Source organism: Triturus cristatus, chromosome 7 (genome assembly GCF_964204655.1).
Source record: "Triturus cristatus chromosome 7, aTriCri1.1, whole genome shotgun sequence".
In the NCBI taxonomy this organism is placed as follows: Eukaryota; Metazoa; Chordata; class Amphibia; order Caudata; family Salamandridae; genus Triturus; species Triturus cristatus.
The window spans coordinates 429,977,340-429,997,915 of NC_140590.1; the positions used below are offsets into that span (position 1 = coordinate 429,977,340).

At 44.5% G+C, this 20,576-nt stretch overlaps 1 protein-coding gene across 2 annotated transcripts in view; it reads right to left on the minus strand.

Moving 5' to 3' along the window:
- The window catches only part of GAS7 (growth arrest specific 7), a 1,339,070-nt gene that overhangs the window by 164,388 nt on the left and 1,154,106 nt on the right, over positions 1–20,576 (minus strand). The gene's annotated exons all lie outside the window — the stretch shown is intronic.

Here is a 20,576-nt window from a genome sequence, read left to right on the forward strand (position 1 = left end):
GGTCATACTGGTGGTGAACTGGTTTCTTTGTAGTCTGTTATAGTTGGTGCCACAATCCATTAATCAAACAGCAGCCATGCAAACCATAACTTGTGCACCTTTAATATAACAGATTTCAATGATCTCACTAGTGAGATTATAAATTACTTTAACACTATAAATGACACAACTTTGGTTACAATACGGCTTTTTGTTAATGCACATGTTGAAATGTATAGTCCTCCTGTTTTATTGTTATTAATATTGCATGGTCGTAAGCTTAGCCTTTGATATCAAACCTGAATTTAGGAGTATAGATGTGATGGCTTAAGTTGCTCCAGAGACACAGAGTAGCAATCTAACAGTTGATTTAGCCATTACAAAATCAGGGCTAAATTGTGGAGGCATCTGAAGGTGACGTACTTTTGTACAAAGTCAGTGCAAAGAGCTCCTAGCTTCAGAAATGTGGTTCCTTTTATTGAGGCCATGGATAATTCTAACAGCAGTGTTGTGAATCATCTAGTGCCAGTGGGCAAGGACCCAATGGTAAAGATTATGAATACCCACAAATTAATTGCTTCAAGGGCATCCTCCGCTTTATTAATAGCATGTCCCTTGCCCCTCACCTGTGATCACCCATGGTCTGATTTTTAGTAATGACAACTGGCATGGGATACAGGAGGGACGTCATGGGCATACTGCGTACTGCAGTTGAGCTCCTGCACTGCATAAACAGAGGGATCATTTTAGTAATCAGTTGTCCCAAAGTATTCTTGGATCACCTAATGTAGTTTGGCCTGAGCAGCAAAAAAAATTACCTTTTGAAAAAGTACAGTAGTGAAAAACGAATTTGGGTGTTTATTACCACCAGTGCAAGTAAAACCTAAGTGACACAGCACCCTGCCCTTCCGGCTACCCAGGGCCTACCTTAGGGATGACTATATGTAATAAAAGGGGTGCTTAAGGCTTGGCAAGTGATGTTACATGCTATGTCAAAGTGGCATTAAACTGCACACGCAGGCCTAGCAATGGCAGGTTTGAAAGGCTACTTGTGCGGGTGGCACAAGCAGCACCGCAGGCCCACTAGTAGCAATTACACGCCCAGGGTATATGGTATACAGCTTTACAAGGGGCTTAAAAGTAAACTAAATATGCGAATTGTGTATACACCAATGTTACCATCTTTATGGGAGAAGCACATGCACTTTAGCGCTGGTTAGCAGTGGTAAAGTGCTCAGAGTCCTAAGGCCAACTAAAAGATACAGCGAAAAGAGGAGGTAAGCAAGCAACACGTTGAGGGAAGACCACCCTAAGAATGACAGGTCTAACACCTAGTGGTTGTGGGCAGCTCACTGGCTAGATCCTGCCCTTTTCAGGAGGATGAAAACATTTCTTACAGAGTGAGCAGCCTCCTGGCACAGCATCTGCAACCTTGAGCTAGGAAGGAGGTCTGTATCCCTTCTTGAGCAACACAGCAAAAGCCTACTCTGATGCATGGTGAACCAGATTCTAAGAAGGTACAAGGGATACAGGCATGGTGCCATTTTAGCCCTTACCTTATCAACTGTTTCTGAGCTAGGCACAGTAAATCTTCCCTTTCTTACTCACCCTAATGTACATTGGCAGCGAATAGTGGGCTGGCACTGCCACACCCACCTGAAGATTGTAATTAGACTCTCTCACCAGTTTGTGCTTAAGTAAAAGGAAAATTTAAAAAAGAAGAAGAAAAAAAAATCTGCATCTTCAAATTGTTTACTTGAAACCCCATCTTGAAACATCCCACATTGTATGAGGAGGTTGCATGTTACTTGTACTCCCATTTTAACTTTAGATATGTAACACAGGTTTCATTGTGTGTACATTTGGAGCCTGAAATCAAAGTAAGAAAATTGGAGGCTACATTCACCTTTGTTATGTTCATTGAGTGAGGGTAACCTGCAGTTTTTTCTTTTCTGTGTATTAGCTATTCTATTCTACACCACTGGACAGGACAATGACACACTTTATTACTTGATTCACATGTTTTTAAAACCACAAAATATGTTAAATTATGTTGATAAATATTTACAAATGTACGTGTTATTTTTACAGATTTCATTTTTTTGGTCCATACACTACTCTGCTGCCATAGTTCATGCCCTAGAGGATCAAAGGCCTAAATAGCAGCTTGCACATTACTCATGTTTCTAAAATCAAATTGATCCTTGAGCTGCAACTAGAGCAGAGCCAGACTGCCCATTGTTGCTGTTAGAAGGAGCGGCTCTCAGTAAAGATGAGATAGAAGGTACTTAGGTAGGAAATAATTTGTTTATTAAGTGTAGAATTTGCGGTACTCTCCAGTTACGCCCCCTCAGCCCTTGCATACAAAGACACATCAAGACACACAGGATGGGCCAGTCACCCCTTCACTACCCCTATCCCAATTAACGCTTCTGACTATGCCTTCAGTGATATATGGTCATACTAGGGTCCTAAGTGCAAATTCCCTGGGTTAGAGTGGTCCTGCGGGCTCCGTCTGAAGTGTCCATAGATTAGAAAAGTAATCGAAGACCACCAACAGTGAGAAGACAGATAACATAGCAGAGAATCCCTCAAGATTAGCGTACTTTTGCACTTCACGGAGGATTGACAGGGCCAAAATGGATTCCTACCTACACACTCCCTTTGGAATAACCCCTCCATTGAATGTCAAATGACTTTTTCCAAGAATTTATGAAGAAGCTGGGAACTCTCCTTTCCTAACACCACCTGCTTTTGCCAACTACCCCTTCCCACTTGATTCATCCCTCTAATTTACAACACCTTGTCATCTTCTAGGACTTAGACCCACGGACAGCCCCATTCCTAAACATAGACAATCCCTTAAACCAGTGGCGTCACTAGGGTTGGTGTCACCCGGTGCGGGTAACTCATGGTGTCACCCCCTCACGACTTACCGCATGGACCTCCTCCGGCCCGAGTCCACCAGTGGACACAGTTGGCAAATAACGGGACCATACAGAAGCCTTAGTAACGTTTGTAAATGTAGGTCCTATATTTACAAAATGTGCCTGTTAACAACAGTGTGATAATGACTCATTAATCAGGTTGTACAGTGGGCTACCTGCTAGTCAACAGTTTATTGGAATTTATAATATCATAGGTATGGTACTTTTTACTGGTGTGGTGTTCCCACTATACAGCAACACGATATATCAGTGGTCGGAGTGGGGGAAAAAAAGTAGGGGAACTGTGGGCGGAGAATCAGAGGGCAGGAATAACCCAAGGATTGGATCAGTGGGCAGAGCCAGAGGCGTGGCCAGAATGCGCAAACATCCCAATTTTTTGTATTTGTTTGGTTTCACTGCCCAGTTTTATCAACCAATGGATACACATGATTATTTACGGTTATAATGAGTTATTGACAGTAAAATGTGTTCACAAAGTGGGATATGCTTCTAATCACAGAATGTCCCCAAATACGATAAAATGTGGAAGCAAAAGCCATTTGTCTCCGAGCCATGGAGTTTCTGTCATCAGCACTTCTCCCTTTTCCAAAACAGCAGTTCAAACATGAATGGCTAAAAATCCTAGTTTGCAAATGTTTTCTAAATAATAATGGCTCTGCCATATTTGCCTCATAATGCAAGTTCTGAAGCATGATCTGACCATTTAAACTAATAAATTGTTTGTAGCTCAAACGTATCAAAAGTTAATATAAAATGTGACTTGTGTTGCTGCGGAGTAGATGACAGTTAATAGCTCACTGTTCTATGTTAGGATTTTAACTTATAAACTGCAAGTAACAAAAGGATCTCTCTGACAAAAGCAGTAGCCCACTGGCCTATTTACATTATGTGCACTTTGTGATCTGCATGGTACATGTTCTTTGCAGCAGGTACATTAACCCTCTGAGCTATATTTCCATGAGTGAAATCTTCCATTAGACAAAATTCCGATCTCTCTCTAGGAAGAACATTAATCACCAGAGTCATCATGACATTTTTATTGTTACCGAAAATTACTGGAGGCCAGGAAGGAGGCAGCAAGCGCTTTTAAAACCATAATATACTTGCAAAAATGATGCCTCCACCTAAAGTGAGCACCTGTTGCGGTCACACCGGTTGCACCGCCCTAGAGCTGGCCCTTCTCAAGGGTCCGGTGATATCCGTGACAGGGTCACTGTTCTAGGGTGTACTGCTTCATAGGCCTGCCCGCAAGACTGGAGGTGAACTACAGTATGAATAGTGGTGGACAAGCCTTGAAGGTTAACCTACACTTGTCATGCTAGGGTCCACCTGCTGGTGCTACGACACCAGGGCTTCTATGGTCTTGCAAAGCCTTCTAAGGTCTAGCATGGGATTGTGCTCTCTCAGGAGAGTGGTCGGGCGGACTGGTTATTAAGACTGAACCTGGTTCCCCAGTTCCAAATTCAGCAGCTCTGGCCATAGTGCCACATCCTCTCCCCCACTGAACACCATACTGCCCCACTGAGAAAAACTAAGACTGCCTTCAACTACAACCCAATTGTTGCCAGCTATAAACACCTGTATGCGGCTCAATTGAAATTACGCACTGGGCAAGAGCAATATGTGGCCTACAAAAAAAAGTGACAGCATCCTGGAAAAAGCAAACAATCATAGGGAATGCAAAATTTTGCAAACCATGTGAAATGTAAGCACGAACAACATGGTTACCTTAACGCTTTTACACTCACTGTTCAGAAATCAGTGAGTGCTTTTGCCTGAAAAGTTAAGGACATGACAACAGGGCCCTGAATGGACCCATTTCAATGGCCATTGCTTATATCCTTACAAAACGTAAACAGTATGGTAAAAAAAGACAACATCCCTAGATACAGAGCAGCAGTACAAATTTAGTTTTTCAATCCTCACATTGCAGTACCTCCAGGATTGGGTCACTAGTTCCAAGCCCAGGGAAAACAAAGCCAAGACAACAAAAATAGCGCTTCACTGGCAAACTCTGTAAAAGTGGCGCTAGTGTGTTTGGGTGTGAATAAAATCAATCTGGACAGTTTGCTACCACTCTGTCTTACTTTATTTATTTTTCATATTTTTAAACTTTTATTCCCGATGCTGCATTTTTTAATTAAATGTCAGAAAAATACGACATTGATTTCCAGCAAAAGTGATTTTCTTTTTTGGATCCATTTCACAGGGAAGCAAATAAAAGAAAGGAGAGGAGACAGTGCCAGCGGCGTCACTATGGGGGTGCGGGGGGTGCGGACCGCACCGGGTGACACCCTCACATGGGGTGACACCAACAGGGCCGGTGTGCGCAGAGCAACCTAACCTTTTAGGAGGAGGAGGTGCATGTGCGCAGTGCGCACTGTCTCCTCTCCATTCTTTTATTTGCTTCCCTGTGAAATGGATCCAGAAAAGAAAATCACTTTTGCTGGAAATCAATGTCGTATTTTTCTGACATTTAATTAAAAAATGCAGCATCGGGAATAAAAGTTTAAAAATTTGTAGGCCACATATTGCTCTTGCCCAGTGCGTAATTTAAATTGAGCCGCATACAGGTGTTTATAGCTGGCAACAATTGGGTTGTAGTTGAAGGCAGTCTGAGTTTTTCTCAGTGGGGCAGTATGGTGTTCAGTGGCGGGGAGGATGTGGCACTATGGCCAGAGCTGCTAAATTTGGAACTGGGGAACCAGGTTCAGCCTTAATAACCAGTCCGCCAGACCACTCTCCTGAGAGAGCACAATCCCATGCTAGACCTTAGAAGGCTTTGCAAGACCGTAGAAGCCCTGGTGTTGTAGCACCAGCAGGTGGACCCTAGCATGACAAGTGTAGGTTAACCTTCAAGGCTTGTCCACCACTATTCATACTGAAGTTCACCTCCAGTCTTGCAGGCAGGCCTATGAAGCAGTACACCCTAGAACAGTGACCCTGTCACTGAGATCACCGGACCCTTGAGAAGGGCCAGCTCTAGGGCGGTGCAACCAGTGTGACCGCACCAGGTGTTTACCACAAGAAGCCGCTCCTAGTGTGATAACCCAAAACGAGTTACAGGAACGTCGTAAGTGTGGGCATCTCACAAAAAGTTATGGACTGGTCTCACACACCACCTGGTGTCATGCTTCATCATTGACCAGTCCTCGCCCTCTAAAACCTTCGTTTGATAGAGGGCGGGCATACACTTGACGACAAGGATGCACTTGCTAAATGGTTAAGTGGGGGCCCGTGAGATTGTGAGTGAGGTTAAAAATCATTATAGTGGTCAGAAGTGATTTTAATGTGAATGACAACTATATGATATTAAAAATATGTGTGACGGTATATAGGGTTTTAATGTCCCCTAACCGTCCTATGTGTGGTCAACATGTTTCTGCCAAAAAAGGCCCTGTCGGGTCCGCGGCATTCTTCAGGACCAAAGTATAGGTGAGGGCTCCGTTCTTACCATGTGTTGGTAAGATACTACCACAGCGTGAGTGTGGCAAAGGCCACACTTCACTTCATATGGTGCTTCCAGGGGTGAAGCCTATAAAACAAGGTAAAAAGCAAAATTTATTTAGAACTTATTGATGCGAACGTACCTGTAAACGAAAGGGAAAAAGAGAAAACAATGCATGCATTGAACTCTAAGGGTGAAAAATAGTGTTTGTGACTCTGTGACACTCTATTTGTGTACACTTATTGTGAGCAATTGCAGCCTGGGAGCAGTGATTACTGCTACCAAACTTACCCTAATCGGTTGGGCAACTTGTTCCAAGGGGGGAGGGAGGGACTTGTGGAGATCCACTGTTATTTTACTTCTGTAGGAAGAAAACACACAGCCTAGTACTTAATCCATGTTTAAAAATAGATGGTATCGTCACACAGACATAATGATGGTTCAACAATGCAATGCAAGCGAATCCCACACCGTCTTATGGGATTCGTTGACTTGTGGAGATCCACTGTTATGTTAATTCTGTAGGAAGAAAACACTCAGCCTAGTGCTTACTTAATGTTAAAAATGGATGGTATCGTCACACAGACATAATGATAGTTCACAATGCAAGCGAATCCCATATCATCTTGGAACGGACACTGAAAGAAAGCCAGCTTATAAATAGCAAGGTAATAATACCAAGGTAATGATACACACGCATGCCGTTTCGTCATTCACATCATTCACACCCTTACTGTAACAAGTGGCAGAATATGCCTGTGTCCTACGCGTCCGCTCCAGCCTCCCGGTAACGAGGACTGGAGATAGCGGGCGCCGCCTTAAATGCGCTGTCAGATTGAATTAATTAGATCGGGGTCTGAAACAGGTGCTGGGTTCCCGGTGTCTAAAGGGCACCGCGCCTGGAGTCCGAATGGTGGAGTGCGCGTGTAAAAAAGACGGGGGAGCTCATTGGTAGCGAGCTGAGGGGTGTGTGTGTGACGTCCAATCGGATGCGGGGAGATTGCCGTTCTAAGTGCGCGCTGTAGCCTGGTTTGTTTTATCGAGAGGTAGGCGCATTGTGATAGGCGGTGACGTAGGCTTGTTGAAGAGCCCGGGGGTGTGTATATTCCGTCCAATGAGGAAGCCGTGGTCGGAAGACGCCGTTGTTAGGGCGTGCTGCAACCTGGCTGGTGTTGATTCGAAAAAAAGGGATTTGCTCTGTGACGGTGACCGCGTCAGATTAAACCAGAGATATATAATGCTCTGCAACAGTAATCATATTTAATTAAAACGGAGATGCATTATCTTAAAAACCCTACGCCAAAGAAAGGTCGAAATACCCTGGTAGTCCATGTGTATAGCACTGCTGTAAAGACAAGTTCTCCGATTCCCAGAATGAAAAGGCGGAAAAAACGGGGAAAAAAGGGCCCGTAAGGTGGCATGCAGTAAACATGTGCAAGATGCATAATCTTTTAACATCTTCAAACATACCCTCATTAAAATGAACAAAATAGCGCATGTGTAAAGCAATACTTTTTTTAAAAAAGGGGGATAAATTCACAAAACTCCCAAATCCCAGTTCAAAAAGATGATAGTTGTGGGGGAGGGGGCACGTTATAGGCATGCAGAAAAAGTTTGCATAATGGCTATTAATTGTAGGGTCATTTTGTGTATTAGGTAAATATAGAGAATGTTAGTATTGGGGCGCACGGAGAATGAGGAGAAACATTGCATATAGTAGTTCTACTGTCAGTATTATCTCCTTGCTTCAATTAGTTAGCTGCAGCCAAGGGATGTCATCATTGAGACCTCTCTCATGAGAGCGTAGGCGGTACACCCAATGTTGTTCCCTCACATGAAGAGCCCTCGTGAGGTCAAACTTCGTTTTCTTCATAACCTCTAGGATAGTCCACTGTAGGTCTGTATCTGTGTGATTTTTCTCAGTAAAGTGTCGTGTTAGCTTGGTGTTAGTTTTTTTGCACCTGATTGTGCTGCGGTGCTCATTGATACGAATTCTCACTTTCCTCGTAGTCATTCCTACATATTGAAGTTGGCAAGGGCATGTCAGTAGATATATCACATTATCCGTGTTGCAGTTGCTAAAAGATTTCAGTTGCCACGGTCTGTTGGTTCCAATGTCCACTGATTTAGTGTTCTTAGTAAGATTGCACGACTGGCAACCGCCACAAGAAAAATGGCCAACCACTGGTGGCTGATCCCAGAGTCTTAGTTGGTCTGTATTCTCATGTGTGTTCATCTGGGCATGTACTAGTTCGTCTCTGAGGTTCTTATTCCGTTTGTACGCGAACAGTGGTGGTTCCCAATGTTTTCCTGTGCTGTTAAGTATGTGCCATCTTTTTTGGATGATCTTCTGGACTGAATTTGAGATTGGGGTGAAAGTAGTGACGCAGACCGGTCTGTTGGTTTTCTCCTTTTCCACGTTTTCCAGAAGCGCCTCCCTTGGGTTGTTTCTGGCTCTTTTGTTAGCTTTTTTCACTAGCTTCCTCGGATAATGGCGTTCAACCAGTTTTTTCTCAAGTTGTTCCGCTTGTTCAGTGTAAGTCTCTTTCTCGGAGCAGTTTCTCCTGATACGGAGGAACTGGCCCACTGGTAAGTTTTGTTTTAGGGCTTTAGGATGATAGCTCTCATAGAGGAGTAAGCTATTTTTGTCGGTGGGTTTGTTATGAACTTTAGTTTTGATCCCCTCACTTGTGAGTGTTATGTCTAGATCCAAGAAGATGGCGTGGTTCTTCTTGATAGTGTGAGTGAATTTTAGATGGCTATCTTGACGATTCACCCACTGGACGAAGGCCGTGGCGTTCTCTTCTGTTCCATTCCATACAATCAAGACGTCATCTATGTAACGTTTCCAGATCTTTATGTGATTTCTGAATGGATTGGCTGCATTATTGATGAAATCGTCTTCAAACTGTTGGACATACATACAGGCCAGGCTGGGAGCAAATGTGCTCCCCATCGAAGTGCCTGTTATTTGGTGGTAAATGACCTGTTCGAATTCGAAGAAGTTTTCTGTGAGTGCCAACTCTGCACATTCCATGATAAAATGTTGGGGGGTAACATAATCCCACTCCCTGTTTAAGATGATGTTTTCTACCACCTCCAATGTTCGTCGTTGCGGAATGCTGGTGTACAGGGCTTCAATGTCCATGGTTATAAGCCAGTCACTTGTGGTATCAATCTCCAGGTCTCTTAGGAGGCATAGGACGTCTTTTGTGTCCTTAAGGTATGATTGTGTTTCCTTGACAATGGGCCGTAGGAACCAATCGCAAAATTGGGACAAAGGTTCTAAAACTGATCCGATGCCAGAGACGATTGGTCTGCCTGGTGGTGGCATGCGTCCCTTGTGGATCTTGGGTAAGATGTAGAAGCGCGGCATCCTCGGTTCATCATTGATTAAGAACTCCGCTTCGTGTTTCGTGATCCAATCGTGACCTAGAGCTTCCTCCACCATGCTCTTGATTTTGATCATAATTGGGCCCGTGGGGTCCCTTTGATGTATAGCGTAGCTGTTTGTGTCTGCTAGCAGTCTCATGCACTCATCTCGGTACATCGCGAGGTCCATCAGAACAGTTGCGCCCCCCTTATCCGCCGGTTTGATGACGATATCCTGGTTGTTTTTCAGTGCCAGTAAAGCCGTCCGTTCCTTCCCTGAAAGGTTATTAAACCCTTTGGTGTTGAGGTGATCAAGATTTTCTATATCATTCAACACTGCTCGTTCAAATGTTAATATTTGGCACGAGATGCTCTGGTTGGGTGGTTGGAAGGTAGACTTTTTGCGCAACCCTGTGGATTTTCTTTTATCTTCCTCCATTTCTGGCGTGTCTCCGAAGAAGTCTCGGAGCTTAAGTTTACGAAAAAACTGGGCCAATTCCACATTAAGAGTGAAAGGATCATTTTTAGGGGTCGGAACGAAACCTAAACCTTTGTTTAGGATGGTTTCTTCATCAGGTGTTAGGGTGTATGTGCTGATATTAACGATGTTGGTTAATCCCTGCTTGTTGAGGGCATCTCCGTTCTCCCTCTGCTCCTGGTTGTTACTCCTTGCGGCGGTTGTTGGTCTTCCCACTGGACCCTTGTATTTCTTCTTTTTTGTCTCCCCCGCCCTCTGCCTCTGCCCTGGAATAAAAAAGGCGGTGGGCCTGGATGGTAACCAAAGCCTGGTGGAAAATACGGCTGTTGCCAAAAGCCGAAGGGGGGTGGTTGGGGTGGTTGTTGTGGAGGAGCCTGCATCATGGGTTGGTATCCGGGCGGTTTGACATAGTGTGGTCCCGAGCCTTCGTCGCTACTGGTGTCGCTCCTCTCTTCTCCAGAGCTAAATGTCCAGTTTTGGGGCGTCGGACGGAAGCGTTGTTTCCTCCCTGATTGTTGTGGGATTGGTTTGTTGTAATGTTCATCTGTCACATATGGGTAGACTGTTTCTTTGCTAAATTTTTGCACATCTTTTTTCAATTTAGTCAGCTTGGATTGTGTTAGGTATTCCTTATACTCTGAGTGGTCTTTGTTAATTTCTTCTAGTTTCTTTTTGAAAAGTGAGAGTTGCACTGTAGTTTTTAGTTTGCTTTCACTTTGTTGGATCTCGACCAGGAGAGCATCTGCTAGTTGTCTCGCAGTGTTGATGATGAGAATTAACCAATCTTTCGTGCATTTCCACGCGATGCTGGACCAATTGGTTCTAAATTCTTTATTATTAAGGAATAATCTGGGTTCGTTAGTGACAATCAATCCCCTGGGTGCCGTATTTTTTCGGAGGTATTCAGTCATAAACGCCCCATGCAGGGCTGTGCGGATTTGTTCTTTTTTCTTTGAGGATAGTGCTACCCACTCGTCTGAATTCTGCACTGTTTGTGTCACTATTGTCTCTGCTAACAGGGATGGTGTGTTTAAGATCTCCGCCAGGATCTCTTCCCCGAATGAAAGTTCGGTATCCATGTTTGGTGATTAGGGTGATGTTAAGGATAATCCTTAGGTCTGTCCTTAATTTGAAAGGACAGTTTCTAGAGCCAAACGTGGCTATAGTGATTTTTCTGTTTACAAAGATCTGTATAACAGAATATATCCCTTGTACTGGGACAGTTACCCCTTAATGTGTTCCCACAGCCATCAGCTGTACGAAAGGTAGCACACACAAAGTCTCCACTGGATCTGTGGAGGAGGGAACTAGAGGCATAGGGGTTCTAGGAGCTGGCAGCCTCCACAACAATCAGGGAGAAAACAACGCTTCCGTCCGACGCCCCAAAACTGGACATTTAGCTCTGGAGAAGAGAGGAGCGACACCAGTAGCGACGAAGGCTCGGGACCACACTATGTCAAACCGCCCGGATACCAACCCATGATGCAGGCTCCTCCACAACAACCACCCCAACCACCCCCCTTCGGCTTTTGGCAACAGCCGTATTTTCCACCAGGCTTTGGTTACCATCCAGGCCCACCGCCTTTTTTATTCCAGGGCAGAGGCAGAGGGCGGGGGAGACAAAAAAGAAGAAATACAAGGGTCCAGTGGGAAGACCAACAACCGCCGCAAGGAGTAACAACCAGGAGCAGAGGGAGAACGGAGATGCCCTCAACAAGCAGGGATTAACCAACATCGTTAATATCAGCACATACACCCTAACACCTGATGAAGAAACCATCCTAAACAAAGGTTTAGGTTTCGTTCCGACCCCTAAAAATGATCCTTTCACTCTTAATGTGGAATTGGCCCAGTTTTTTCGTAAACTTAAGCTCCGAGACTTCTTCGGAGACACGCCAGAAATGGAGGAAGATAAAAGAAAATCCACAGGGTTGCGCAAAAAGTCTACCTTCCAACCACCCAACCAGAGCATCTCGTGCCAAATACTAACATTTGAACGAGCAGTGTTGAATGATATAGAAAATCTTGATCACCTCAACACCAAAGGGTTTAATAACCTTTCAGGGAAGGAACGGACGGCTTTACTGGCACTGAAAAACAACCAGGATATCGTCATCAAACCGGCGGATAAGGGGGGCGCAACTGTTCTGATGGACCTCGCGATGTACCGAGATGAGTGCATGAGACTGCTAGCAGACACAAACAGCTACGCTATACATCAAAGGGACCCCACGGGCCCAATTATGATCAAAATCAAGAGCATGGTGGAGGAAGCTCTAGGTCACGATTGGATCACGAAACACGAAGCGGAGTTCTTAATCAATGATGAACCGAGGATGCCGCGCTTCTATATCTTACCCAAGATCCACAAGGGACGCATGCCACCACCAGGCAGACCAATCGTCTCTGGCATCGGATCAGTTTTAGAACCTTTGTCCCAATTTTGCGATTGGTTCCTACGGCCCATTGTCAAGGAAACACAATCATACCTTAAGGACACAAAAGACGTCCTATGCCTCCTAAGAGACCTGGAGATTGATACCACAAGTGACTGGCTTATAACCATGGACATTGAAGCCCTGTACACCAGCATTCCGCAACGACGAACATTGGAGGTGGTAGAAAACATCATCTTAAACAGGGAGTGGGATTATGTTACCCCCCAACATTTTATCATGGAATGTGCAGAGTTGGCACTCACAGAAAACTTCTTCGAATTCGAACAGGTCATTTACCACCAAATAACAGGCACTTCGATGGGGAGCACATTTGCTCCCAGCCTGGCCTGTATGTATGTCCAACAGTTTGAAGATGATTTCATCAATAATGCAGCCAATCCATTCAGAAATCACATAAAGATCTGGAAACGTTACATAGATGACGTCTTGATTGTATGGAATGGAACAGAAGAGAACGCCACGGCCTTCGTCCAGTGGGTGAATCGTCAAGATAGCCATCTAAAATTCACTCACACTATCAAGAAGAACCACGCCATCTTCTTGGATCTAGACATAACACTCACAAGTGAGGGGATCAAAACTAAAGTTCATAACAAACCCACCGACAAAAATAGCTTACTCCTCTATGAGAGCTATCATCCTAAAGCCCTAAAACAAAACTTACCAGTGGGCCAGTTCCTCCGTATCAGGAGAAACTGCTCCGAGAAAGAGACTTACACTGAACAAGCGGAACAACTTGAGAAAAAACTGGTTGAACGCCATTATCCGAGGAAGCTAGTGAAAAAAGCTAACAAAAGAGCCAGAAACAACCCAAGGGAGGCGCTTCTGGAAAACGTGGAAAAGGAGAAAACCAACAGACCGGTCTGCGTCACTACTTTCACCCCAATCTCAAATTCAGTCCAGAAGATCATCCAAAAAAGATGGCACATACTTAACAGCACAGGAAAACATTGGGAACCACCACTGTTCGCGTACAAACGGAATAAGAACCTCAGAGACGAACTAGTACATGCCCAGATGAACACACATGAGAATACAGACCAACTAAGACTCTGGGATCAGCCACCAGTGGTTGGCCATTTTTCTTGTGGCGGTTGCCAGTCGTGCAATCTTACTAAGAACACTAAATCAGTGGACATTGGAACCAACAGACCGTGGCAACTGAAATCTTTTAGCAACTGCAACACGGATAATGTGATATATCTACTGACATGCCCTTGCCAACTTCAATATGTAGGAATGACTACGAGGAAAGTGAGAATTCGTATCAATGAGCACCGCAGCACAATCAGGTGCAAAAAAACTAACGCCAAGCTAACACGACACTTTACTGAGAAAAATCACACAGATACAGACCTACAGTGGACTATCCTAGAGGTTATGAAGAAAACGAAGTTTGACCTCACGAGGGCTCTTCATGTGAGGGAACAACGTTGGGTGTACCGCCTACGCTCTCATGAGAGAGGTCTCAATGATGACATCCCTTGGCTGCAGCTAACTAATTGAAGCAAGGAGATAATACTGACAGTAGAACTACTATATGCAATGTTTCTCCTCATTCTCCGTGCGCCCCAATACTAACATTCTCTATATTTACCTAATACACAAAATGACCCTACAATTAATAGCCATTATGCAAACTTTTTCTGCATGCCTATAACGTGCCCCCTCCCCCACAACTATCATCTTTTTGAACTGGGATTTGGGAGTTTTGTGAATTTATCCCCCTTTTTTAAAAAAAGTATTGCTTTACACATGCGCTATTTTGTTCATTTTAATGAGGGTATGTTTAAAGATGTTAAAAGATTATGCATCTTGCACAGGTTTACTGCATGCCACCTTACGGGCCCTTTTTTCCCCGTTTTTTCCGCCTTTTCATTCTGGGAATCGGAGAACTTGTCTTTACAGCAGTGCTATACACATGGACTACCAGGGTATTTCGACCTTTCTTTGGCGTAGGGTTTTTAAGATAATGCATCTCCGTTTTAATTAAATATGATTACTGTTGCAGAGCATTATATATCTCTGGTTTAATCTGACGCGGTCACCGTCACAGAGCAAATCCCTTTTTTTCGAATCAACACCAGCCAGGTTGCAGCACGCCCTAACAACGGCGTCTTCCGACCACGGCTTCCTCATTGGACGGAATATACACACCCCCGGGCTCTTCAACAAGCCTACGTCACCGCCTATCACAATGCGCCTACCTCTCGATAAAACAAACCAGGCTACAGCGCGCACTTAGAACGGCAATCTCCCCGCATCCGATTGGACGTCACACACACACCCCTCAGCTCGCTACCAATGAGCTCCCCCGTCTTTTTTACACGCGCACGCCACCATTCGGACTCCAGGCGCGGTGCCCTTTAGACACCGGGAACCCAGCACCTGTTTCAGACCCCGATCTAATTAATTCAATCTGACAGCGCATTTAAGGCGGCGCCCGCTATCTCCAGTCCTCGTTTCCGGGAGGCTGGAGCGGACGCGTAGGACACAGGCATATTCTGCCACTTGTTACAGTAAGGGTGTGAATGATGTGAATGACGAAACGGCATGCGTGTGTATCATTACCTTGGTATTATTACCTTGCTATTTATAAGCTGGCTTTCTTTCAGTGTCCGTTCCAAGATGATATGGGATTCGCTTGCATTGTGAACTATCATTATGTCTGTGTGACGATACCATCCATTTTTAACATTAAGTAAGCACTAGGCTGAGTGTTTTCTTCCTACAGAATTAACATAACAGTGGATCTCCACAAGTCAACGAATCCCATAAGACGGTGTGGGATTCGCTTGCATTGCATTGTTGAACCATCATTATGTCTGTGTGACGATACCATCTATTTTTAAACATGGATTAAGTACTAGGCTGTGTGTTTTCTTCCTACAGAAGTAAAATAACAGTGGATCTCCACAAGTCCCTCCCTCCCCCCTTGGAACAAGTTGCCCAACCGATTAGGGTAAGTTTGGTAGCAGTAATCACTGCTCCCAGGCTGCAATTGCTCACAATAAGTGTACACAAATAGAGTGTCACAGAGTCACAAACACTATTTTTCACCCTTAGAGTTCAATGCATGCATTGTTTTCTCTTTTTCCCTTTCGTTTACAGGTACGTTCGCATCAATAAGTTCTAAATAAATTTTGCTTTTTACCTTGTTTTATAGGCTTCACCCCTGGAAGCACCATATGAAGTGAAGTGTGGCCTTTGCCACACTCACGCTGTGGTAGTATCTTACCAACACATGGTAAGAACGGAGCCCTCACCTATACTTTGGTCCTGAAGAATGCCGCGGACCCGACAGGGCCTTTTTTGGCAGAAACATGTTGACCACACATAGGACGGTTAGGGGACATTAAAACCCTATATACCGTCACACATATTTTTAATATCATATAGTTGTCATTCACATTAAAATCACTTCTGACCACTATAATGATTTTTAACCTCACTCACAATCTCACGGGCCCCCACTTAACCATTTAGCAAGTGCATCCTTGTCGTCAAGTGTATGCCCGCCCTCTATCAAACGAAGGTTTTAGAGGGCGAGGACTGGTCAATGATGAAGCATGACACCAGGTGGTGTGTGAGACCAGTCCATAACTTTTTGTGAGATGCCCACACTTACGACGTTCCTGTAACTCGTTTTGGGTTATCACACTAGGAGCGGCTTCTTGTGGTAAACAGTTGTAGTGGAGGCTGCCAGCTCCTAGAACCCCTATGCCTCTAGTTCCCTCCTCCACAGATCCAGTGGAGACTTTGTGTGTGCTACCTTTCGTACAGCTGATGGCTGTGGGAACACATTAAGGGGTAACTGTCCCAGTACAAGGGATATATTCTGTTATACAGATCTTTGTAAACAGAAAAATCACTATAGCCACGTTTGGCTCTAGAAACTGTCCTTTCAAATTAAGGACAGACCTAAGGATTATCCTTAACATCACCCTAATCACCAAACATGGATACCGAACTTTCATTCGGGGAAGAGATCCTGGCGGAGATCTTAAACACACCATCCCTGTTAGCAGAGACAATAGTGACACAAACAGTGCAGAATTCAGACGAGTGGGTAGCACTATCCTCAAAGAAAAAAGAACAAATCCGCACAGCCCTGCATGGGGCGTTTATGACTGAATACCTCCGAAAAAATACGGCACCCAGGGGATTGATTGTCACTAACGAACCCAGATTATTCCTTAATAATAAAGAATTTAGAACCAATTGGTCCAGCATCACGTGGAAATGCACGAAAGATTGGTTAATTCTCATCATCAACACTGCGAGACAACTAGCAGATGCTCTCCTGGTCGAGATCCAACAAAGTGAAAGCAAACTAAAAACTACAGTGCAACTCTCACTTTTCAAAAAGAAACTAGAAGAAATTAACAAAGACCACTCAGAGTATAAGGAATACCTAACACAATCCAAGCTGACTAAATTGAAAAAAGATGTGCAAAAATTTAGCAAAGAAACAGTCTACCCATATGTGACAGATGAACATTATAACAAACCAATCCCACAACAATCAGGGAGAAAACAACGCTTCCGTCCGACGCCCCAAAACTGGACATTTAGCTCTGGAGAAGAGAGGAGCGACACCAGTAGCGACGAAGGCTCGGGACCACACTATGTCAAACCGCCCGGATACCAACCCATGATGCAGGCTCCTCCACAACAACCACCCCAACCACCCCCCTTCGGCTTTTGGCAACAGCCGTATTTTCCACCAGGCTTTGGTTACCATCCAGGCCCACCGCCTTTTTTATTCCAGGGCAGAGGCAGAGGGCGGGGGAGACAAAAAAGAAGAAATACAAGGGTCCAGTGGGAAGACCAACAACCGCCGCAAGGAGTAACAACCAGGAGCAGAGGGAGAACGGAGATGCCCTCAACAAGCAGGGATTAACCAACATCGTTAATATCAGCACATACACCCTAACACCTGATGAAGAAACCATCCTAAACAAAGGTTTAGGTTTCGTTCCGACCCCTAAAAATGATCCTTTCACTCTTAATGTGGAATTGGCCCAGTTTTTTCGTAAACTTAAGCTCCGAGACTTCTTCGGAGACACGCCAGAAATGGAGGAAGATAAAAGAAAATCCACAGGGTTGCGCAAAAAGTCTACCTTCCAACCACCCAACCAGAGCATCTCGTGCCAAATACTAACATTTGAACGAGCAGTGTTGAATGATATAGAAAATCTTGATCACCTCAACACCAAAGGGTTTAATAACCTTTCAGGGAAGGAACGGACGGCTTTACTGGCACTGAAAAACAACCAGGATATCGTCATCAAACCGGCGGATAAGGGGGGCGCAACTGTTCTGATGGACCTCGCGATGTACCGAGATGAGTGCATGAGACTGCTAGCAGACACAAACAGCTACGCTATACATCAAAGGGACCCCACGGGCCCAATTATGATCAAAATCAAGAGCATGGTGGAGGAAGCTCTAGGTCACGATTGGATCACGAAACACGAAGCGGAGTTCTTAATCAATGATGAACCGAGGATGCCGCGCTTCTACATCTTACCCAAGATCCACAAGGGACGCATGCCACCACCAGGCAGACCAATCGTCTCTGGCATCGGATCAGTTTTAGAACCTTTGTCCCAATTTTGCGATTGGTTCCTACGGCCCATTGTCAAGGAAACACAATCATACCTTAAGGACACAAAAGACGTCCTATGCCTCCTAAGAGACCTGGAGATTGATACCACAAGTGACTGGCTTATAACCATGGACATTGAAGCCCTGTACACCAGCATTCCGCAACGACGAACATTGGAGGTGGTAGAAAACATCATCTTAAACAGGGAGTGGGATTATGTTACCCCCCAACATTTTATCATGGAATGTGCAGAGTTGGCACTCACAGAAAACTTCTTCGAATTCGAACAGGTCATTTACCACCAAATAACAGGCACTTCGATGGGGAGCACATTTGCTCCCAGCCTGGCCTGTATGTATGTCCAACAGTTTGAAGATGATTTCATCAATAATGCAGCCAATCCATTCAGAAATCACATAAAGATCTGGAAACGTTACATAGATGACGTCTTGATTGTATGGAATGGAACAGAAGAGAACGCCACGGCCTTCGTCCAGTGGGTGAATCGTCAAGATAGCCATCTAAAATTCACTCACACTATCAAGAAGAACCACGCCATCTTCTTGGATCTAGACATAACACTCACAAGTGAGGGGATCAAAACTAAAGTTCATAACAAACCCACCGACAAAAATAGCTTACTCCTCTATGAGAGCTATCATCCTAAAGCCCTAAAACAAAACTTACCAGTGGGCCAGTTCCTCCGTATCAGGAGAAACTGCTCCGAGAAAGAGACTTACACTGAACAAGCGGAACAACTTGAGAAAAAACTGGTTGAACGCCATTATCCGAGGAAGCTAGTGAAAAAAGCTAACAAAAGAGCCAGAAACAACCCAAGGGAGGCGCTTCTGGAAAACGTGGAAAAGGAGAAAACCAACAGACCGGTCTGCGTCACTACTTTCACCCCAATCTCAAATTCAGTCCAGAAGATCATCCAAAAAAGATGGCACATACTTAACAGCACAGGAAAACATTGGGAACCACCACTGTTCGCGTACAAACGGAATAAGAACCTCAGAGACGAACTAGTACATGCCCAGATGAACACACATGAGAATACAGACCAACTAAGACTCTGGGATCAGCCACCAGTGGTTGGCCATTTTTCTTGTGGCGGTTGCCAGTCGTGCAATCTTACTAAGAACACTAAATCAGTGGACATTGGAACCAACAGACCGTGGCAACTGAAATCTTTTAGCAACTGCAACACGGATAATGTGATATATCTACTGACATGCCCTTGCCAACTTCAATATGTAGGAATGACTACGAGGAAAGTGAGAATTCGTATCAATGAGCACCGCAGCACAATCAGGTGCAAAAAAACTAACACCAAGCTAACACGACACTTTACTGAGAAAAATCACACAGATACAGACCTACAGTGGACTATCCTAGAGGTTATGAAGAAAACGAAGTTTGACCTCACGAGGGCTCTTCATGTGAGGGAACAACGTTGGGTGTACCGCCTACGCTCTCATGAGAGAGGTCTCAATGATGACATCCCTTGGCTGCAGCTAACTAATTGAAGCAAGGAGATAATACTGACAGTAGAACTACTATATGCAATGTTTCTCCTCATTCTCCGTGCGCCCCAATACTAACATTCTCTATATTTACCTAATACACAAAATGACCCTACAATTAATAGCCATTATGCAAACTTTTTCTGCATGCCTATAACGTGCCCCCTCCCCCACAACTATCATCTTTTTGAACTGGGATTTGGGAGTTTTGTGAATTTATCCCCCTTTTTTAAAAAAAGTATTGCTTTACACATGCGCTATTTTGTTCATTTTAATGAGGGTATGTTTAAAGATGTTAAAAGATTATGCATCTTGCACATGTTTACTGCATGCCACCTTACGGGCCCTTTGTTCCCCGTTTTTTCCGCCTTTTCATTCTGGGAATCGGAGAACTTGTCTTTACAGCAGTGCTATACACATGGACTACCAGGGTATTTCGACCTTTCTTTGGCGTAGGGTTTTTAAGATAATGCATCTCCGTTTTAATTAAATATGATTACTGTTGCAGAGCATTATATATCTCTGGTTTAATCTGACGCGGTCACCGTCACAGAGCAAATCCCTTTTTTCGAATCAACACCAGCCAGGTTGCAGCACGCCCTAACAACGGCGTCTTCCGACCACGGCTTCCTCATTGGACGGAATATACACACCCCCGGGCTCTTCAACAAGCCTACGTCACCGCCTATCACAATGCGCCTACCTCTCGATAAAACAAACCAGGCTACAGCGCGCACTTAGAACGGCAATCTCCC